Source organism: Anser anser (genome assembly GCF_964211835.1).
Source record: "Anser anser genome assembly, chromosome: 2".
In the NCBI taxonomy this organism is placed as follows: domain Eukaryota; kingdom Metazoa; phylum Chordata; class Aves; order Anseriformes; family Anatidae; genus Anser; species Anser anser.
Genome location: NC_139721.1, coordinates 5,693,127 through 5,717,355, shown reverse-complemented (window position 1 = coordinate 5,717,355; position 24,229 = coordinate 5,693,127). Strand labels below are relative to the sequence as shown.

The following is a 24,229-nucleotide window of genomic DNA, read 5'->3' as shown; positions in this document are numbered from 1 at the left end:
GCACAGTCTATTCCCTGCACAGCAACTGTGATATCATTGTGCCGCAGGCACTAAATGAACATGAAAATAAACTAAGGACAAGATGCTCATCTGGCATCTAGTGGAGATACAGGGAAGTCAATGGAGCTATGCTCAATTACACTTACAAAGGGTCAAACCTGCACCATTATGTATAAGATTTGTGGTGACATTTCAAAACCAGTTGCCTTAATCTGTTAAAGAACTCCTGTCTTGACCCTTCACAAGAATGACTTCTCACCTTCTTAACAGCTCTGTGGAGTCAGATACCTCACTCACTTCCCTCTCTGCTTACCTAAGTATCTCTGAACATATGCTATTTTAACATCAACATCCTCAATCTAATTTATTAGGCTTGCTTGGCTCACAGATGAGGAATTAAGCGAGTGTGATAGGACTGGGTATTCAACAATTGAAAATAAGTGGTTCTTCATGGTACCAGCCTCTCTGTTATCCTGACTGATACGGGCAAAGTCGTCAAGCTGCCCCTCCTGCTAGAAGCTATGGTTCTTTTACAAATGTATTCTAATGGGCATCACTCAGTGCACCCAAGATTTACACAAAAGGCGGCTTAAATCCATGATGTTAAAATGCTGTCCTTTTCTGAAAATAAATAAATAAATGAACTTCTGTACAACAATACTGTCTGTTCACTGAGAAATTGAGAAATGCATAAATAAAGAATCACCTTATGTGTGAGACGGCGTTGATGAAATCAGCCAAATTATTTTGCTTAGATGACAATGGACATAAGCTACAGCAAAGGAAATTATGGTCAAATGTAAGGAAAATATTTTTCACTACATGAGCGGTTGCACACTGGAAAGTTGCCCAGAGAGGTGGTGGAATGTCCATCCAACATATTTAAAACTCAGCAAGACGTGGCCTTGATCACCCTGACAAAGGCAGACCTGCCTAGAGCAGGGGTAGGACCAGATCATCTCCAGAGGTCTCTTCCAACTAAAATTAGTCTGTAAATGGATGACCAAGTTTTGCAGTCCTGTGCAGTCATGTCGTGACAAGCAGCTTAATCTAATCATGATGCCTGCTAAAGCTGCCTGTAAACCTACAGCATAAGGATGATCCTCCTAAGAGACATAGCTAAATCAGGGCATTATAGACTACACATCTGTGTTGCTACTACAGGAGGATAAATGGGAGGAGGACACCATGAAGGGACATATTTTCTGGGCATATGTAGGGAAAGACATCAAATGCGAAGAAGGCTATCAACAGAGCTATTGTGGCCCTGTCTTTAGGAGCAAGAATATTTTGGAGCAAAAATTCAACACGTAACTCAGCAGTCACAACTGTAAGAAAAAATAATCTTCAAGTGCTATTACAAGGGCTATCAGATCCACCTCCATGATGTCCTTTCCTCATAGCCCAGGACTCTGCAAAGTTGAGATCACAGTCTAAGAACAATCAGTCAAACTAAACGGGCTGTAGGTAGTATCTCAAGAGGGAAGTAGGTGGAAGCTCTGCAGCGCTATGAGCTTTAATAGCAGGCCCCTGGCAAATGCCTACGCAGAGTTGCTCACAACTGTGAGACTCACAGCTTGTACCGACTCACCCAAATCATTTCTTGCTTTGGTGCAGAAGGGTAACTGAAGCAATGCACACACACAGAGCAGGAGGAGGGAAGGGGGGAAGCCCAGGGTGAGGATGAGCTGCAGCTCTGTAGACTCATAGCACCCATTTTGTTCCTTACCTTGAGTTGCCCAGGTCAACCTGGGGACAATTTGGGGTGCAATACTAGGAGTGGAAGAAATGGGAGTGAAAGACCCAGTGATGTTGGTATAAGGCAGACTTAGAGAAAGAGTCTGTCGGGGCTGCAATCATAAACGTATACCTGCACTCACACAGCACAGCAATATGTGAATCAGCGAATAGTCAGATAGGGTCAGCCCTATCCAAAAAGCTTCATCACAGTAATATGACTTTCTATGTTTACATTTTGAACCTATTTTTAAGCATATTGAGAGACGGTGAAAGCTGAACATGCTGGCTAGTAGCTGCCATCTCATTACTTGGTAGAACTCTGTTTTAAAACTGTAGGGGAGGATTAGCTACTGTACATGCCCTGGAATCAAAACAAAACAAAGAATAAATGTGTTAAATAGAAATGTACTGTTTCCTCCACTGCTAACATCCATAGGTTGGCTTTTGCAACAGAAGGATCAACACCTTTTTCCTGTGTTTTCTCTAACAATTGTGTTGTGAAATAGCTGAACATGGAGAAATATCCTAAAGGAGGATGAATGAGAAGACATAGAAGAGGATGCAATTCACTGGCTGAGTGAAATAAAGATCAGCTTAAACTAAAACGTTGTTCCTTTCATCACCCTATCCTTCCCCAAAATAAATTCATATAAATAGCAAACACATATGATTATTAAAAAAATAAAAATAAACGGTAAGTGAAACTTTTTTTCCTCTTCTGATAGGCAATTTTATTAAAAGCAAGATATATCTCATAAAAAAGAGGAGAGAAGAAAAAGAGTGTCCCTCCTCGTCCCAGTGGCTAGGTCATTTGTGAGAGGCAAAGTGCTGACTTTGATATTCTGCTTCTCCCCTAACTACAGCAGGTAGCCCAGTACTCACCATCCTTACAGTTCTGTAATTGGGGGAAATTCTAGGATGCCTCATCCTGGCTTTCCCCCAGTGGACATGTTCCAATGTGTATAAATAACCAAAAATTTGATTACACAGAGAAAATTTCTCTTCAAGTGGGGTTTAAAGAATTGGAGGGCATGCAAGAGACATTGGCTCCAACCCCATTCTCATTAGTGTTTAATTTTTAAAATACAAAATAGGAAAATTTAAATAAATCAAGAAAGACCCATTCTAAAACAGAAAACCCTCTGCATCCCTGGCAGAGCTCTCTCCTGGGAAACGGGAGATTCAGTTCTACTTTGGGTAGTCTTCTCTAGCAATCAAACCACCCAAATAGAGAATTTTAAATTCCTAAAATCTCACGGATGGCACTTGAGCCTTGATGTTACTTAACTCCAGAAGTGGGAGGAGGCGGGGGGTTGCAGCTGCAACAGCACTGCAGGCAAATCAGAGATTTTCTGAAGTCTCTTTGCTCACCTCTTCTTTAAAGATCTTCTGAACACCTGCAGCTCCCATTAGCTGCAATTTGTGGAAGCCCAGCTCATCTGGAAATCAGCCCCTATGCCCACAAAACAAAGTACATTAAAATAAAGCACACCGGTACTTTAACATCAGCAAGTCACTAATAATCTAAGTAACTAATAATTACTGAAAACCACCTGTAAACAGCCCGCCTGGAAGTCTTGTTAGTGAAGTATGCATGTGCCGCGCAAGCAAATGCCTAACCCTTTCAACACCTCATTTAGCTCAATACATTATCTGCACATCTGCTTTTTCAGACAGCTATTAAACAAATAATATTTGTGGTACATCCTCTTTTTGAAACAACCCACCAATTCAGAACCCACTCCCATCCCACTGTATAATTTTTGTGCCAGGAAGAGCCTGAAATGCCAATATAGCTGCTTTAGGAGCCATTTAATGTTGCTAAGAGGACATAAACACAATTGTTAGCCAGCAGTGGTCATGGCAGAGATTAACATTTCAATGGATTTTTCATAGTCTAAATTGCGGGAACAATAGAAGCTAATTTCTTTTATTGTAAAAATCTCCCATTAGTAGTTCAAAGTCATTTAGCCAGTTGAACTGGTGTTTATTCTAAACACACGCGCCAATGATCTATTTCTGTGCAGTCAGCGTATCACCACTGCTCTCATTTAATAAATAAAAGATGATTTTTACAACAGAGCACAGCCAGGCATGCTCATTAGAGCAGGTATTTAACTACACAACAAATGTATGGTCACGTAAACTCTAACGTACACAAGGCTACTATATGTGCAGAGAACCAGTATGTTGCATAAATTTCCATTTCAACTAATGTGCACCTGCATGTGACAAATTTTGATACTGCTTTAAGGAGCAAGCTCTGCAATTTCATGTGTGTACAGTAAAGCATTTATTCATTTAACTGAGTTGAAAGCGTCTGTGATGTGGTCAAGAGGCAATAACCTTCTCCTAGGATTTTTAAGTGTACTGCTGCTTTCCTATCAACAGTCATCACTGGACATTAAATTGATAAGAGCTGCAGACTGCAGAACAAAATGTTAAACTTGTCTTTTTTCACATAGAGTAAATATCGTGCGACTCACCGGTATGTGAAAGCTTCTCTTTTAATATTATCATGATTTATGATATAAAAACTTTCTGCTTAGTTAATTACTTACATTGCATCCTAGTGGGAGAGCATTTATTTAAAAATAGCTTTTTAGAAAAGAGAAAGGACAAAAAATTATTTATTTAAATAGGTGGAGAAGGATAGTGGAAATATAAAAATGCAGGTGTCGTCTGACATATGGATGATTCCTCCATCCAAGAGTTTAGATCTATAATCTGCAGTCAGCTATTGAATAATATTACCACAGAGGTCAAATGGGAGCAAAGCAAATCTGAGCAGGATATGAAGGCCAGGCTGGATGGGGCTTTGAACAATCTGATTTAGTGGGAGGTGTCCCTGCCCATGGCAGGGGGGGTGGATCTAGACAATCTTTAAGGTCCCTTCCAACGCAAACCATTCTATGATTGTATGAATCTGAGAATGTACACAGTCTCAAAATCTTCTATAAGAGGAAGATGACTACTGCATGTCCAGCTTAGACAAACTGCTACCACAAAATGCACGTACCAGACCATAACTGAAGATTTTAGAGGAATTGTCTCGAGTCCTTTAAACTTTTCCCTTAATCTAAACATGATTTTTTGAATGAAAATAGCTGCTAGTCATCCACTTCAAAATCCCAAGACCAGCAACCCATGACAGTGGGTTATGGGAAACACAAATCTTGGCCCAGCTTGAGCTGCAGCAGGAAGATGTGAGAGATGTTATCTTCCTTAGACCCTTGGTACACATGAAAATTGACTTTAGGAGCCATACCTTGTTGGCCTGCATATACATTGAGCAACCTGGGTCAATGGAATTATTTACAGGATGAGAAAAAGTTGTTTCTCTCTTTTCCCATGCTAAAGTCCTCTCTCAACCCTAAAGAAATTTTGCCTCTTGTTTTGATGAGTTACGCAAGACTAGAAAACTTCAAGGTAAATTCTTCCTTTTTGCAGCTTATTTTGTATGTGAAAGCCAATATTCAGCAATAGACTGCATGTGATCTAGCAACCTCAGAACCAACAATCCACTATCGATGCTTCAGTAAGTGCATTTCAGTAAAGAAAGCTCAGGTTTAGCCTGGACATCAGATACTCTGTCAACCTGGTGTACAAACATGGTGATATATGCCTAGGCATTTAACTAGAGAAGATGAGAGATGAAGTACCAGGAAGCTGTCTTGAATTTGAAGTACCAAATTAATTCAGTTTTTGGTAAATTCATAATTAAATTCTTAATCCTTTTATACTCAGTCAGCTACTGAAAACAATGAAACAGCTCCCATCCCTCCTTCCCAGAGATCATCTCACTAAAATATATAAAGTTTTTATATTCTGCAACACATAAAACTCCAGCTGAGTGGAGTGAGCGGATTATTACACTTTACTGCCGCAAGAAGTGCACATGGGAGGTATCTACATGCTTCATTTTGTGAAGTCTGTCTTCATTCCTCTCCACCTGTCAGCAGCTCAGACTGTTTTCTCATTGCAAAGAGGTGGCTACGTTTCAATAAGAAATAGTACTTTCTTTTTTAGTCCTCAGCAGGGTTAAGGAATTGTACTGGTTTGGACTGGGATAGAGTTAATTTTCTCCTAGTAGCTAGTTAATTTTCTCCTAGTAAGTATGGTGCTGTGTTTTGGATTTAGGATAAGTATAATGCTGATAACACACCGATGTTTTAGTTGTTGCAGAGCAGTGCTCACACAGAGCCAAGGACTTACCAGCATCTCGTGCTGCCCTGCCGGCAATGAAGCTGGTGGTGTACCAGGAGCTGGAGGGGACAGAACCAGGACAGCTGGCCCAGACTGGCCAAAGGATGTCCCACACCATCTAACATCGTGCTCAGCAATAAAACTGGGTGAGTTGGCTGGAGCAGGGGGCTGGTGCTGCGCAGGATCTGGCTGAGTATTGGTCAGCGGGTGGTGAGCGATGTATTGTGCATCGCTTGTTTTGTATATTCTTATCACCATTATTATTATTTTCCCTTCCTTTTCTGTCCTATTAAACTGTCATTATCTCAACCCATGAGTTTCAACTTTTTTTTTTTCCTCCAGTTCTCTCCCCCATCCCACTGCGGGAGGAGTGAGCAAACGGCTTTGTGGTGCTCGGCTGCCATCTGGGTTAAACCACAACAGGAATGCAGTCTCTAAGTACCTAGCTGTAAACAAGTTATGAAGATGTACCACTAGTGAAGGATTTCCTTAGTCAACAGACCACAGACACTAGAAGGAAAGAAACCCTGTGGCTGAGGCTGATGCTTGTTTAAAATATGTTTATTCTAGACTGAAAGAAGACATATGCCTACCAACATGTGTGCGTGCATATGCACAGACACATGCACTAAATTATACACACCCGCTGAATTACATACCGCAAATACAGGGCAGTTCTTTATATAACTTCCAGGCTTCTTGTTTGGATGATGATGATATCTAATAGCTAAATCTAAACCTCTAGAAGAACATATTCCTCTTTTTTATGAGCGTGGCTAGCAATCCCTGCAACAGTCCTGATAATAGCAGGGGTTTTTTCCATATCTGAGCTCATCCTCTGCCACAGCGTGTCTGAAAATATCCTGAGTGCTTATTTGAAGCACAGAGAGATGGTGAATGAAGACTTGTACAAACATGCCAAGTGCATGTCAACACTGAAAAGCAGACCCTGCGGTTTTAAGTGTTTTTGTCATTTGTACTGAAAATGCTTCAAATTGCAGCCAGTCACTGTGCTGTTGTCTCATCTCTCACTTCGAGCATTAGTATTTGCTGCTGAAGGAGCACCCTTTTAAATTGCTGGCTCAAATCCAAACCCAAAAAGGGCACCCTCAAGTTTAATGATGCTGACAAAGATGAACAGCGTTGAAACAAGTTACAGAAGCAAAACCAGTCAGACATCAAGGTGCATTTCTGCTAAAGCCTGGACTTCTGCAGCAAGCCCCATCAGAACTGGATTCCTTGGTTTTCTCTTCCAAGAATGGCTCAAAATCAGCAGAAATCTCAAAACAATCGTGATTCCTTTTACAGAATTACAGTTTTACAGGTTTGGAATTTTTAATTTTTTTTAACCTTTTCAGCTTAGTTGTTGTTTCTAGCCATTCATTTCACTATCTGCATTAGAGAAAAAATATTCAAAGAAAATATTTGTTATGGACAGAATAGTGAGACTTATGACAGTGCTTTGCTGTGTCTGGAATGTCACTTTGTGGTTTTCCACTGAAAAATTCCACTCTTATATGCATAAGAGCTTTTATCTCATACAGTTCAAATGGATCAGAAGAGCTGTCTAACAAACTACATTCCTCATCATCATTAGATGATCTCCAAGGCATTGTGTAGTTGTTTGATGCTATTGAAGACTGAAATGTTTCAGCTATTCTTGGACAGTAGATAAAATATATCTGCTTGGGGTTGGTTGCCTGATCTCTGAAGGGACATGTTTCAGTATTCTGTATGAGTTGAAATTTCTGAGGTTTATGCAGAGAAATATCACATTTTCATAACTCAGCTGAGAAGAAATGAAATTAAAATCTGTCCATCACCTGCCAGTCTCCTGTGGATTTTCATATATAGCGAAGAGTAACTGCTGTCACTCATGGATGCCAGTAAGAGCTCAGAAGGAATTCAGTAGCTAATTTCCAATCAAAGGAAACAACATAAAGGCTGGAAACTCTTATGAAACATTAAAAATTTATCTGCCTATGAATTTTGCCTGTTTTCCTCTTAGTCACTTCAGCTAGTATAATTGGTCAAGAGACAAAACATCACTCTAACCATCATTTCTATTAGCTCCAAACAGCGTGTTGAAGTTAGACCTGAGCTAGCTACCACTTGGATTTCTCCACCATTTTTTTTCTTGGCTAGACCCACAGCAAACCTGATCTGTTTTTCAAATTTGTGCTTCCCGCAGCCACCATATCATTTCCAAAACTTCATATCACATCCCCATTCTTGCATAGATATTTATTCAACACAAAATAGCCTTGCACTCTGCTCACATCTCAAAGGGGAAGAATGATTGAAAGAACACTGTGCAACCTTGTGATAAAAGACATCTGATTTTTTTTCTATGTTGTTACACATTTTCTAGCTGACTTTGGATGAGTCATTTAGCTTCTTTATGTTTCTACTCCCTTTATGAAAAAAAAAAAAAAGGAACAAATAGCACTCACTTGGCTCAAAGGCTACAACGAAATGCATGAGAGCTATGAATCCCAGGAAAGTACTTCAGAAAGTATTTTTCTTATGCTATTCCCAGTACTTTCTTCTTCCATCATACCAGGCCTTTTGTGCTCCAGCTTGCTGGTATTGAACAGCTTTCCATGAGTGCTTACCATCCATTCTCACTTCATCCCATAAGCGTTTTCTTTAACCAATATTTAGCAAGATACCTTGGGATTTGACAGTGTGGGAAACTGGCTGAAGTACTTGGATGACAAATAACTACAACCTGCTTTTTTTCCCCACTGCAGTCTCATGATTTTTTATGTTTCTATTTTCCTAGACCTGGAATCTCTTTAAACACTTATGAAACTCTCATGCATACCACTGGTTACAGGCAGACAGTGAGTCTTTCAAAATCATTAATGCTTCAATGAAGCATTATATACTAAAATATACTAAAACAATTACATACTAGAATAAATATATACTAAACATTGCACACAGCATGACAGTTCATGGAAGCAACTATGACCTGGTCAGAGTTTATTGCTTCAGAGACAAATCTACACTGGGATCTTCATACTATTTTCTTCTACCATTTTTGCTTTTAAATAGCATCTGTCTGTCAGAATAGCCAAACAGCAGATTTTTTTACAAAAACAGATTCTAAATAAAACAGTGGGAGATTATTTTAAAGACTAAATGTAGGAAATTTCAATAAAGAGTAATCAGCACAGAATGAACTCTGCACTTGCTTATATGAGTGCAACCTGACCAACTCCAGTAGGAAGGTAGAGCAGAACTGGATTTTATGAAAGACAGAGGAAGAGTGCCTTACAAAGAAGGCAGATTCCCACAGAGTCAGTGTTTCTGGTAATGAGTTTGAGCCACAATAGTTTGAAGGGGTTGCAACCTGTATTTCTGTAGTGTGTTAACCTATCTACAAAAATGCATCAGCCTCCCCAAAAATTAATCTGAATGCATATCTGTTTTGAGTCTGTAGTGAGCTTTACATAGCTTTTAACACAGGAGGATCAATATTAGGATGAAGACCCTGCTTCAGCAAAACTATGGTTCTCCAGTGGGGCACATCCATACTTCATCTGAGGTCTGCAAGAATTCATTGGCTTTATAACACCTGAGTGAAATGTATGAGATCAAGGTGGTTTTGGTACAGACAATCACAGAAATATTTCTTGGACTTTGGATGAAATTATGAAAATCACAAGTAGTGCAGATTGCTACCACTGCTGAAAAACACCAACACAAAGGGACACAGGGAAATGTGATACAAAATAGTCATGGTATAACTATTGGTAATGCCATGGTATAAAGATTACATTGACTACTCATGAAATGGTGTTCAAAGTCAACATGGAAAACACACTTGACGACAACATTGAAACAAAGAGCAAGAGCTGACTATCAGGAACATATAACCATGCAATGACAGAGAATATTTAAAGAACCTCTTCATATGGGATTCAGCTCCATATTCAGACATCTGAGTGGAGGTGTGTACATGTACACCCAGATAATCTCCCACTGCAGTTAGTAGTAGAGCCTGGGGAGTTTCTAATGTATTCTAAAATAGGAAAATTAGAAATGCAGCCAGTGACTAGAGTAGACTGCTTCTCAGTCTCTCATTATTTTAGTTTTTTTTGAAAAAAAAGTTTTTTTTTTAAAAAAGGTTCTTAAAAAATCTTTCCCGAATGTAGTCAAACATTTTATTTTAAAAAGCTACCAGGTAAAGTGCTGTTAAAGTTACGTAAATCACAAACCATATTTGTTAACTTAGCTGACCCTAATATGGTAATTAACATAGAATTAATCTCTCTTGAGGAGATATAAAACATATGAAATCAAGAAAATCTGGAATCCAGCCCAGCAAGAAGGTTATGTAAATAGGATGTACTGAACTATTTAGTCTACAGCTCTGCATTAATCTTTTGGAAAAAAAATAAAATAATAAAATAAATAAATCTAAATGCTAAATTTTAAAGTGCTAGAACAAACTAAAAATTTGACGACATTATTCCTGGCCCCACAAAGCAAGATCTTAATTACATCTTCGGAATGAAATAATTTCATATACATAAACATTGTTCACAGGAAAACTATCCCTTTTGCTTAGGGTTCTGTGAGCTAGGAAGATCCATTCTTTTAAATGAAAAACACAGAGACATGCTGTCAGTCTTATTTTGATGGCAAGGAACAAATCTGGCAAGAGCAATCTAGTGGCCAAATCATTGACTCGGTCTCTCTAGCAGAAACTTCAGCTAAAAGCTGGAGAACAGAGATACTCTATCAGAAAAACAGATGCGTAACCTGCTTTAAAAGATAAAAAATAAATAAATAAAGTTCCAAAGAAGAACAAATCCATCAAGCAGTGAGAGCAGTGAACAAAAGAAGAAGGGCTAAGGGGAGAAAGAGTTTACAGAAGAACCCATAATCTCAGTTGTGTCCACAGCATCAAATTGACAGGGCACCACCCCAATCCACATGCCTTAGGAACATTTGTAGCTCAGCTCTGTGGTTCACACAACACATTTGTGACTGTCTGAAACAAAGGGAGGGCACTTTCGGAGCAGGAATTTACTGCTTTTTCCCAGTGCCTTGGAGGCCAATTGGACAACAAGCCTAATTCTTACAAGAGATGTGTGGCTGCATCCCTCACAAGGCAACTGCTGATTTCTAATCCCACCATTTTATTAACCCAAATCAGCATGGTGTCCATTAGACAACACATGCAGGAAGCACAAGAAAGCTGTTAGAGAGAGAAGCTGCCTTTTCATGCCAATAACCTAAGTATCCACTGTCACCACTCGCAAGTGGTGAATGAATACCTCTACCAAAAAAAAAATCTATTCAAAGTTATCAAGTGGAAACCCTAAAGATTCCTAAATCTGATAAATACTTTTATATAGCTGCAACTTGTAGAATTCATAAGAGGGGCACAGAAACTGGAGCTTTATGAGGCACTGAACAATTCCCATGTCATTTAGATCTCTTCTTAGCCCTCAGCAAGCAGCTCTTCCTCTTGCTTGTTTGTACAGCCTTGGCAATAGGGGTCCATCATTCCCAGCATTTAGCTCTTGAGGTTCTGACAGCCTAACATATTTAGTCTTATAAATAGAAAAACATTTGCGTCAGCCACTACACTATGTTAATTCCCTAAATTGCCATATTTTCATTACTCGTTATAAAACATCCCTTTTCCCCCCCTCATCAGGGAATGATCTCTTGTGTAAAGGAGATAAATGTGGTTAACAGTCTAATTAATCCTCACGTTAGATCATATTTTCTTAGAAGGAACTACTTAAATTTGCAGAAGGCAAAGTGAGAATACTAATGAAACGGAAGCTCCCCTTTTCCAAAAAAGATAGTTTGGACTTTCTGTACCCCTAAACCTTCCTCTAATTGCAACATTTCAGACATTATTCTTTTCAACCACAGCATTTCCATTCCCATTTCTGTGGAGGAGCTTGCAGAGATGACAGTCCTCTGTTAAACCACTCCTACCAGAGTGAATTCTCATATAAGCAGCTCCCATGACTGCTCCACTGACTGAAGTAACATCCCTTCACTCTTCCCGTTCTACCCAAGTTAACCGCCACATTACAGGATTTTTATCGTCTCATCAAATAAACTTTGCAATGCAAATCATCAGAACGTGTGGTCTCACCTGTCTCTCTTGGCAAAAATATATTTGAATGTTCTACCATAGGTGACCTGGTATTATAACCAACAGGGTTATTCTCATTCACTGGATGACAGTCCAATAATCAGACAACTATCAGGGTATTATTTCACAGGGCAATGAAGCAGTAATTAATTTGTTAATAATTGTGCAGTGCTTTGAAGAGGTAAATAGCTGTAAGTGCTGGGTACTATAATTAAGAAATTGCTAGATGCACACAAACTGGGGAAAAAAATAAAAAGTCACATCTGAAATGGCTACAGAGATATTCACCCTCCGTCTGCGCTAACTCTTCTTGCAGCAGCTATTGATTGTCCAACAATAAGCCTCTGAACACTTAATTCTGAAAAACTAGCGGGTGAAATCCTGGTCTTATTCAAGCCAATAAATTTCTTGACCTGACTTCAGAGAGTGCCTGTCTTGACAAACTAACTTTCATGGTGGTGTTTGTCTCATTTAGGCACCAGCGGATCGTTTTAGGTAAGCAGACTTCTGAAGAAGCCACCTCACCTGCCCTCAGTGACTGACTGGAATCATTGAACGCGTCCATCTCAGGTGCCTCAGCATTACTGCAGGGGGGAAGCAGGTATGGAGAAAAAGCTTCTCTGCTTCCATGCCTGGGGATAGGTTTCAATAATTTAAATTACCAGAACCAGCTGAAACTCCTTAAATTTTCACTATGCGGATGGTTGTCAGTGAGTGTACTTATATCTCTAATCAAACTAAATTCTTGCTTCCAAGCAGCCCCTGAACTCCTTAATTTGTCTCATATTCACCATTACCATTAAAGTCACTCTGACAATTAATTGGCCACAAAGTGCTGCCACCTCGCTCTGCATTGATCAGAGGAGGACAGTGACCCGCAGAAAGGGGTGATTTGGGCACAGATCAGTCTGGCTCACCCCTGAGTCATTGACAACTCAAATCACCAGTGGAGGAAGAGCAGTGTTACTGTAGCTCAGAAACTGTACAAAAGGTACAAGGGAATTATCAGTTGTGGTCTACTGGGTTGACAAAGCCCAAACAAATGCTTCTTTTCTGTGTGTCAGACCAGAGAGCTCAAGTAAAGTGCTGTCTCATCAGAGAAGGAATCAAGTAAAATCACCTTTCTACTACTGAAAAAGCACCAAATGGAATTTGTTTCCAACACCTAAGAAATTGATTTCTGTTTTTCCAGACAAAACGTGATGCTGAAGTCAACCTGGAGACATGGCAATTCAAGTCTGGTTGCAGTCTAGCCTGATTGTGGAGACACAACATCCAGAGTAGAGGGTGTCCAGGCTAACAGTGTGCAAAAATTGTGCCTGAACCTGAGCAAACAAATCCACAGGGAATTAGACTTTGCTATCTGCAATGCGCTCCAAATCACTGTGCTTTGTTTTGTGGTATTTCTTCATGCTTTCTGTCAAACACTGAGTTGGCACCACTGGACTGATTGCTCCCAAAATGCGCTTCCTTGCATTTCTAGTAAAATCAAACAAATTTAAGCAGCAGTTCAGTTGGCTTTCAAAAACATGCACAGATCTACTAGTTTATTAGATTTTGTGGCAGTCGAAAAGATCTGCAGCCTCTCCCCAGTCCTCCAAATAAATCAGTGGGCTGAAAAATAGCATTTTTCATTATAACAAACAGTCGCTTCAGGTAACACAGGCATGTGGAATGCAGCCACAAAGCTCAGGTACGTGAAAGCCCAAGACTCTTCGAGGCTCATCGCAACAGTAGGGAGCTTGCTGCAGTAAGAAGCAACTTCCAGCTTGCACACAGCAAGGTAGGCATAAAAATAGAACTGGCTTGCTTATTGAAAGCAATCTTTGTGTTGGGAGACAGCCACTAACATCTAGGAATATGAAATGAAACAAAACGATCCTTTGCATGAAGAGATTTGGCCACACAAGACCGAAGAATCTCTGAAATACAAAAGGAAAATTCACTATTCCTCATCCTTTTTTTTTTTTTTGTCAGTTTCAGTTATCATATCACAAAATGGGTTATCCTGAACAAGTCAGATGAGGCAGCGTCCCGAGTAAGCACAGCTCAGACATACACCGCAAGGTCTTTGGAGACACAGAGTGCAAAGACCCTGATTCTGCAAGCAAAAACAGTGTAAAGACAACATTTTTTACACTATATATGCCCCAAAAGAACCAAATAAACAAGGTCATGCAGGTTTCCCACAGCTTTGCAAAGACATCTAAGTATCATGTTGTTTTTCTTTTAATTAGTTTTTACTAGTGAAGGTATCCTATTTTATTATTTTTTTGTTTCACATGGGAAGTTTCTTGCCTCAGCACACTACAGAAGACACTAGCTGTTTTAAAGATACGTATGTTCATGTTCATGATGATGATAACTCTGTCTTGGAAAGACAACGTTATCATCATCAACTTCACTTGGCAAAGCTTGTTAACATTTCTGTGTCTTAACCAGTCTAATTAAGGCTGCTTTCTCCTGACTTAAAAGATCACTGTTTAAAAAAAAAAAAAAAGGAAAAGAAACCACCTCCCAGACTTTTGTGTAGTTTCAGGAAACACGCAGTGTTGTACAGAATTTAGTGTATTTGCACAAGCTAGGTTACAGGTGAGATATTGGCTGAAACACGGTCAAAGATGAATACCCTGAACTCTGCGTATAGCTACCATGAAAACAAATAAATCAAACTGAACATGCATCCAATGTGAATCTCCACCAGAGATTCACTACTACAAAGTACAACAAGGTATTACGCCTATCTTTCTTCTTCTGCGACTGCTATCACATCCCCCAGATATTCAAAGATAAACCTGTAATCTAAGAATAATCAGATCCAAGACAATACGAAACTGACTTCTCCATTCGACAGCAGTCATAGGAATGTGACCCTCCTTGAAAAGTAAACAAGCTACATAATTAGTCTGCTACCTTGAATCTCTCATATTTCTCATTTCAAGGAACATCAGTCACTACCATCCCACATTACTTCCATTCCACGCTGGCACAGCATCCTTCTTAGCATTATCACAGAGCACTACTTTTGTTAGAAATGCCAAATCACATAAGCAAAGTGATACAGAGTATTGTTTACAACTGTGTAAGGAATCCCATAATGTTTTATATTTCCTGTCTAAATTATATATATGTTTCCACTTCACATCTCAGCCTTGGCAGGCTCAGAATTAAGCTTAGAGGCGCAGTTAAGAGATTAGTTCACACCCTCACAAGATGCTTCTATAACTCCAAGTGCCACTGAACCAGTCAGGTGTTGGAAGACAGCTTCCAGATCACAACTGCACAAGCCAAGGAACAGCACACTTCATAAAAGCAGCTGGCTATTAAAGGATGTCAGAGAGGAAAGGAAAGATGTAATCTCGAACCTTAAGGGAATGCACACCATTTAGCTATCACCGTCTCCTGGCTGGCTTGCTGACTGATGACAAGAGCTACAGATGGGAAAGGTGGGAGGGAGTTAAATGGAAAGCTGTCCAGCTCTTACACTTACCAGACTGTCAACAGCTCTTCTCTGTTACTTTTTATGCAGTCTTTTTTTTTTTTCCCTAAGAAGAATTATTCATAGCTTTAATTACTCTCAATTTCTAAGAAACAACTTTGAAACAGAAAACAAAGACACTAGAGTTCTCTGCTCAGTGAGGACCACGTCACTGATTCCCACCAGCTTCACAGGGACCCTAAAAGTACAGTAATAACAATTCAGCACAGTTTAGGGACAGCTTCTTTCAGGGTGTGGCTGCCCAAAGTTCAAACATGAACAAGAGAGGACCATCTTTTTTAAAAAGATCCACACCCAAAAGTGATCTGTTTCTCTGAGCTCCTCCAGTGATGTTTTGTCCCAGCCTGAAACTCAGCAATTCCCTCAGATCAGCCTGTACACCTGGGGAAATCTAACTAGCCCTCGATTTTAAATATGACATTGTTTTCCTTCCTTACCTTTTCCCCTCCTATCTTTAAAAGCCAGTTATGTGCAAACTGAACTAAAACGAGAGTAATAAGGTTTGACAGAGATCTGAAGCCTAAGATAATATCTCACCAAGGCGCTAAGTCTCCTGAGCCCATTGTAATAAATAAATGGCATACTGTAAAACACAAATGAGCATCACTGCGGCTGTGATTTCATTGTCCCGATGGGGGACCTGTGCCTGGCACTAGGCCAGCTACGTAATTCAATACAGAGAGAGAGTGCACAAATGGACCTCGGGAGGAGGATCGATTTTAATGTAATCCCATCTACTAATCAAAAGAGACTGAAGGATTAACATTCACTAGGAAATGTCTGCTCAAAGTTGTCATAGTTTATTGATAAAGATAGCTTTGTTTTAATTAAGATACAAAATGCCAGTTCCAGGTCTAATTTTAGCTGCAAATAATCAGTTATTGATGATGTGTCTGGCTAGATTGTTTTAACTTACCATAGAATTATATTTTTTCCAGATCAGCCAGCGTGGACTGCTTTTCCATGGTGCAAGACGACCACATTCTCACACTGTCTTCATCCCCCAGGCATCAGCACTCCATAGCTTATTTTCCTGGTTTGAAATGCATTTTTGGCTCCATGCTAAGCCTAGTTCATGGCTCTTCATCCACCATTGTGCATCCACCTGCAAGACTGTATCCCGCTTTATATATCCTGTGACGTGCTGAAAGCAACAAGCCGATATGCACACCTCAAAAGGCCAAATGATGGCTCAAAAAAAATAAGAAAGATGTGTCAAAGATGGTAAGTGTGTTATCTCCTTGGACAAAGCAGGAAACACTACGTAGTCTTGTCTGGGAGAATTTTGCAAGATGAGCAGAACTGACTTAAAAGAACACACTCAACAACAAAGCACAAGACCTGTACCTTCAGAGTCCTGTGCCCCACCCTCCATGGTATTCTCAAATATTATCATCTGTAAACACTAATCCTGTAAATCCTTTCGTCTGCACTTATCGTTCAAAAAATCCAATCACAGAAGCAGCCACTCTCAGTGGAACTCTGCAAACTGATGGGATCCACAAGAAGCTTTACCCATCAGGGGGGCAGTGCTTGCAGAAGATCTTCTCCATACAGATGGTGTTTCTCCTCGAGTCTCAGGAGATAACCACAGGCCAAGGCTTAGTTTTACACAGCTGACAAATCTGATCTAGTGCTATAACACACAAACCACAGTCGGGCTGAGCAGCAGTACGTGGAAGGGCAGGGTGTTTTGCTGCCGTGGGATGTACAAAATCATTTTTATCAGCTTCCACTGCTCTGGGTTTTCCTCAAAAAAATATGCAAAGTTTTACCGCAAATCAAATACAACACTCCAGCCTCTGCAAGATCATGGGGGCAAGCATGGACCCTCTGACATAATTTCACCATATGTTTGGCTCATACCCACATTTGGATCAGATTTTGCATCTGGTACCTCTGACAGTGGTAAGGGGGGTATTGGGCCACGTATACAGATAGCTTCATCCCATTGATCTGAAATGCTAGAGCAAATCAGCATTTGCTGATTTGAGTCAAATCACGGTACATAATTATTCCAAACATTTATGTTCAAGGAGCTACATACAAATAGCGAGGCCAGTGCACAGACAGTAAATCTTACACTCAGCGTGCTAAACCACATAGCTTCGCAGCCCAACAGTTCCTCTGCTGATCTCCCACTTCCCTCACTGGGATGGGATGCTTCCAAAGCGTGATTTAACTCAAAAGCTCAGGTTTTTACTTTTAGACTCAGCTGCCTCCATCCCCCTGTTGCAGAGCTGTCAGTCCAAACTCACCCCTGCTCATTTCCCGGGCCTGCTGACAGCTCTTTTATTCTTACCTTGCCAGAATAAAGCACGGGGCCTATTCCCCTCCCACTCACTTATTTGCAATCAGCTGGTGCAACTATGACTCATCCACTTCTAATACAGACTTCAGAGACCCGTTCAAGGAGTTTATTAGCTGCTCTTGCAGTAGCTGTAGCCTTCGTAATTAGTTGCAACTGCTTTAGAGGGGGATAATTTTAAAGATTGCCATTTTCTTTTCCTGGGTTAGAAGTGAATGGGGTCCTTCCAATAGACAGATGGGAGAGGAGCTAAGAACATGGAAGAACTTGTGCCCTCCCTAATATAGGGGGTCTAGATTGTAAAAGAGCTGCAGGAGAAGAGAGAGTGATGGGAAAGCTCCATTGCTATGGAAAGGTGATGAGATTTTGATGAAGTAAACATTGCTTATAGGCTGGAAGGAAAAGAAATGCAGGTACAGAAAGGGAAGACAGCAAATTAGAGGAAGAATACAGATGATCCCGTTTATTTTACTAGAAAATACAGCAATCCCAAGCCCACCTAAGATGAATGGGCTAAAGATATGAGATTTCTGTGTGACTTCAGTTGTTTTCAAGGACCTGTTAAATTCTCCAAGCTGAACAAGCCTCTGAGGATGCAGCACACGCTTTTTGCTTCCCAGAGAGACAGACACCAACACAAAGGAGGAAAGGAGTTACATGCTTCTTTTGAGATGAGGAAGAAAAAGGACAGATCCTCTTTAACATCACCTTCCCAAATTGGGTGGGGGGACATGGGGGTGGAAGTGTGACAAGTGCTTGTCAGGCTGCACCTGGAGTAGTGCCCGGTTCTGGTCCCCACAATTCAAAACAGACAGACAGACTGGAGGGGGTCCAAAGGAGGGCCACAAAGAGGGTCAAAGGTTTAGCAAACCTGCACCATCAGAAAAAAAAAATGAAGGACTTAGGTCTTTTGATCCTGGAATAGGGAAGGCTGAGGGGGGACCTCATCACAGTATTCCAGTACTTAAAGGGTGCCTACAAAGATAATGGAGGCTCTCTTCACGTCTTCACAAGGAGTCACATTAAGAAGACAAGGGGAAATTGTGTGCAAGCTGCATCAGAAATGATTTGTCTTGATATAAGAAAGAATTTTTTTTTTAACAGTAAGAACAATCAGTCTCTGGAACAACCTCCCAGGGGACATGGTAGAATCCCCATCACTGGAGGTTTTCAAGATGCAACTGGACAGGGTGCTAGATAATCTCACATGGGCTCTCTTTTCCTATGAAAGGTTGGACCTGGTGATCTTTCAAGGTCCATTCAGCCTGGGCTATGATTCTGTAAGAAATATGATTTCATTTTGAGGGTAAAGTGAGAAGGAAAGGGAGGAGCTACTCTCCAAAACCAGAGGAGATGGCACAGCACTGTCTTGTCTAATGGGGAGAGGGTCAAAAGGGAAAACAAGCAGGTTTTGGAACAAATGGAACAAAAAGCAGGAAAAAATTGGCAGGTTCCCACACAGGGGCAATAGAAACAAAGAGAAAGGAGCCGAGGGCAAGTCAGCAGGAAGAAACAAGCAGCACGTGCCCATGAAGCTGGACACAGTAGGACAATTCTACTACGTGCTGTAAACCAAGTGAATTCAAGCCCCATTCCTCATGGCAAATAATGTCGGTTTACATGAAGCAGTAACGGCACAATGCATTCACAGGGAAGTGGCTGTGAGATTATTTCCCTTGTTTCTGTGGTAATCTACTATATGTGGACATGGAGATAAGAATGGGCCTAAACATTATGAGAAGTCCATTATATTGAGAGCTAATCTACATAGCTCTGCTTCCATCCTACACATAACCTAGGAGAGATTATAGAAGATGCCGGCAAAGAGGAAAGAGTGGGGTCAGGCCTTGAATGGACATTTCTAAGTTGGAAGAAAGAAAACTGTCTACTGGAGCTTTGTTACCTTTAGCCTTCATGTTTTAAATGTGCCATCATGAACACTGCAGTTTTTAGCTGCCTTTCACAATCTCAGCTACACATTAATGGAAAATATTAAACCCTACTAGGGCATAATGGAGATTTTTCTTGAGAAGGGAACGGAATGTTTTCATAGAATCACAAAATATCCCGAGTTGGAAGAGACCCACAAAGAAACTGAGTTCAACTCCTGGGTCTGCAGCACAGGACCACCCAAAAATCAGACGATATACCTGAGAGCATTGTCCAAACCCTTCTTGAACTCCATCAGGCTCTGTGCCATGGCCACTTCCCTGGGGAGCCTGTTCCAGTGCCCAACCACTGTCTCGGTGAAAAACCTTTTCCTAATATCCAACCTGAACCTTCCCTGATGCAGCTTCATGCTGTTCCCTTGGGTCCTGTCACTGTTCAGAGAGGAAATCTACTTTTAATCTACTGTGGTAAAGCAGACGGGTTTCCTTTGAGCCCTGAAGAAGAGATTGATAATAACCAATTTATTATAGGGCAAGCTCACCATGCAGGTGGAAGGGAGAAAACTGCTTTCAGCTTGGTTTTCTGTTGCTGTCACAAACATCTTATTTCTCTGTGTATACACCGGGGCCCAGCATTCTGCAATGCTTTTATATTTCCTTCCTTCTCTCTTCAGTATAAAGTTTAATTTCAGTATAATCATTTTCTACAAAAAAAAAAAAAAAGTGGTGCTAAGAAAGTTAATTAACAGTTTTTAAAATATATACATTACTGCAGAAGACAGCACACAGCACCAAAACCAAGCTATCTGAATGCCTTTTAGCAAGGAATGCACTGTGACATTTAAAAAGCAAAGCAAAATACAGATAGAAGCCTATGTACTAAAGTCTAGTGTTATGTGCACTATGGCATAACAATTTCAGCACTAAAAAAAAACAACTTACAAATGTCTCTACATACAGATAGGGGTTTATGAACCAAGAAATAGATGTCAGAGTTCACCTTTTGACTTCAAACTACCAGAGACAAGTACAGCAAGCAGATATGCAACAGCAAGACCAATGAAAGAAGATTCAATGAAAAGTAAAAATAATTCTGCAATGAAAAGTTACAGAATATATTTCCCGATGGGCAGGTTTTGTCATAATTGCCCTCAGATATTGCTTCATGCAAAAATGAATCTGATGAGAATCTTTCCACTTTTTTAGCCTCTGCATCAGGACATGAGAGATTTTAAATTCACCCTGTAACTGTGAATGTTTTCACTGGCTGTGAAAATGAACACTACTTTTTTTTTTCCTTCCACTTCTTTAAATTCTTCTAAGCCCTCCTTTTTTCTTTTTCTTTATCTTTTTGGCAACCTTCGTGGTTTAAAAACATTTTTTAATCTACATTCATTGTGTTGCCTTTTACTTTCACAGAATGCTGTCTTCCTCTTACATTTTGAAAAATGATAGAAAAAAATGTAAATCATTTCTCCACTTATTATTTTAGGTACCCACCAGCTAGTTCTGCAATGCACTCTGCATCTAGCTTGGCTAATAAGCTACCTTTCTGACCTCAAAACCGGGGTGAAAACCCGTCTGTATGCAGGAGGAAGTTTTTCAATTAACTTCATAGGAGCTTAAAAAAAAAAAAAAATCACTATCTCATTCCTCAGTAAGGAGTATTTTACATTCACAACTGAAATAATATATTCATTCTACACAATGCCAAAGCATGGAAGAGTCTTCCTATCACTAATAGTTTTGGTTACCTGCTTCTGAAGCCTCCTACTTAAGATATAGACAGCATAAGAGACAACGATCTGATTAAAATGCACTATTTTAGGGGATTCCATCCTTCTGATAAGACTCTGAAATGTTTTGGAGAGCATGCTATAGGACCTATAGCAAGAAATTCTCTGGCTGTGTGAGTAGGTGTGTGTTTATCTGTGTTCAGACTCAAAATGAAAACCCTGTATTTCCCACAGAACTGCATGTTTGACAGAAATAAAATATCTTAATGGATCTGAAAAATTATGTTTCAATGAATCAGCACATTTCATTTGTGTTGTTTGCTTTTTTTGTGTTTGCTGTTTTGGTTTTTGGTGGTTTCATTGTGTTTGTTGTTGTTTTTTGTGTTTTTTTTTCTTTTTTTTTTAATATGTATGGATTTTTTTTTTTCAAAACAAATGCAATTTGAAAAAAAAAGGCATTTCAAAATAAAACAGCCTGAGCTTTCCAAGAGGATTAGAGTAAACTTATTTTCTGGCTTCTTCAGAAACCAAATTTTAGAAGATCAATTCTTTCCATAGGATGATTTAAATTTAAATAAAAGATTTTAATTGAAAAACATTTCACTGAGGGAAAACAAACATGATTAATTCTTATTTTCAGAAATAATCCTCATTCCAGTTCTTATGCACCAAGTATTCTATTTACTTACAGCGGATTTTTTTTTTTCTGAGATAACTATACGTGAAAAATATACATGAAGAAATGTTTTCTGAAGGTTCTCCCTTCAATTGGTGAGAATTCACTTAGAACTCAAAGGTATTAAACATTCTAGTTATTTATTTCCTTTGTACATTACCTTGTATTCATCAACAGAGAATTTCTTTTTCCTTCATACAGATTTGTTAAGTTTCTGCACACTGAGTTCGGTAATTTCACATTTCCTACCATCTTTACTACTTTCTTCATCATCCCTTTTTTCTGGATCACTGATTTAATATATTCAACACTGATTTCGGGTTCACAGTAGTTTTGCTGAGATTAAAAAAAAAATCATAAACAAAATAAATAAAGTTCTTAAAATTAAAAGGAAGCATTTTGTATTCTCTCTCAACAGTTCCATTGCCCCAGACTGGAAAAGAGAAGAAAATTAAATGAATAGTTTAGATTCCTGCTGATAACCCACCTGTCTGATCTGCAGAACCTACCGGAGCAACCACAGAATTAAAGTGAACAACAGTTGTGCAAGATCATTGATTATGTTGCACAATGGCAGACAGAGAAGTAAACAACCACTGTCTTTTCAATGTGTTGTCAGCAAAGCATAATTAGTGTCCTAAGAGGACACTAATCAGGAGTGACAATTTTTGGAATAAGGTTCCAAAATTGTGGTATGCTTTACAGAAAAAACAAAAAACAAACAAACAAAAAAAAAACAACTAGAAGATCAGTGTTTTTGTCCCACCAGATCCCCTATTAGCATCAGTGTAGTCATGCAAAAAGACTATCCTCACAGGCTGGAGAAGAGGCACAACTTCCACCAGCAGCTACAGCCCGTCACATCAGCATTTGTATGATCATCTCAGCTTGCACCACCAGCCACAATCAGTGAGGACACCACAGATCAGACCAGCAAGGCATGGGAGAGCAGATGCCACAAGAGCTGTTGGTGTACGAAGCACAGCACTCAACACCAGAGAGGCACCTTGACTGTACCTCATCTACAACTTCCATTTTGACAAGTCTGTGTGTGGGTCAGAGGAAGACAGACACCTATCCGAAGTTTGTTTTATTGAATCGGGACTTCTCAAATCTTTCTCAGTTCTACACACTTGAGGCTTCAGTTTTTCATCCGACATACTGTTGCTCTCCTTGCCATGAATGAGCCAAGACAAAGAGAGCTGGGCAATCACCACCAACATGAAATTAAACAACAGCAAGTGCAGATTCTGCACCTGTGAAGGGGCAACCCTGGCTGTATGTACAGACTGGGGGCCGAGAGGCTCTGGAGCAGCCCCACAGAGAGGGATCTGGGGGTTTTGGTCACCATCAAGTTGAATATGAGCCAGCAGTGTGCCCTGGCAGCCAAAAGGGCCAACCGTACCCTGGGGTGCCCCAAGCACAGTGTTGCTAGCTGGCCAAGGGAAAGGATTGTCCTGCTCTGCTCTGCACTGGTGCAGCTTCACCTTGAACACTCTGTGCAGCTTTGGGCACCACAATATAACAAGGACATAAAACTATTAGTGTCTAAAGGAGGGCTACAAAGATGGTGAAGGGTCTGGAGGGGAAAACATGTGAGGAGCAGCTGAGGGCCCTTGGTTTGTTCAGCCCAGAGCAGAGCAGGCCGAGGGGAGGCCTCATGGCGGCCTGCAGCTCCCTCACGAGGGGAGCGGAGGGGCAGGCGCTGAGCTCTGCTCTCTGGGGACAGCGACAGGACCCGAGGGAACGGCAGGGAGCTGGGACAGGGGAGGGTCAGGCTGGGGGTTAGGGAAAGGTTCTGCACCCAGAGGTGGTTGGGCACTGGGATAAGCTCCCCAGGGCAGTGGTAATGGCACCGAGCCTGCCAGAATTCAAGAAGCCTTTGGACAATGCTCTCAGACACATGGTCTGATTTTGGGGTGGTTCTGTGTAGAACCAGGAGCTGGACTCGATGATCCTTGTGGGTCCCTTCCAACTTGGGATATTCTGTTATTCTATGAAAATAATCTACAAGCACATTAGAAGTTTAGGCTCCAGAATGACAA

General features: G+C 40.4%; 1 protein-coding gene and 1 long non-coding RNA gene across 12 annotated transcripts in view; one reads left to right on the top strand and one right to left on the bottom strand.

Moving 5' to 3' along the window:
- FAM135B (family with sequence similarity 135 member B) overlaps positions 1–24,229 on the bottom strand; it is a 284,433-nt gene that overhangs the window by 190,533 nt on the left and 69,671 nt on the right. The window contains exons 2-3 of one of the 11 annotated variants that reach the window (XM_083826401.1): positions 16,492–16,766; positions 3,112–3,193 (exon numbers count right to left, since the gene is read on the bottom strand). The exons of 9 other annotated variants lie outside the window; for them this stretch is intronic. The gene's annotated coding sequence lies outside the window, so the exon portion shown is untranslated. Of the gene's footprint in view, positions 1–3,111; positions 3,194–16,491; positions 17,226–24,229 lie in introns of those variants that run through there. One more of the 11 variants, XM_083826402.1, reaches the window with a different exon arrangement.
- On the top strand, positions 5,822–7,933 carry LOC310895299. Its single transcript, XR_014580602.1, has 2 exons — positions 5,822–6,092; positions 6,289–7,933. It is a non-coding gene; the product is annotated as an uncharacterized lncRNA (long non-coding RNA).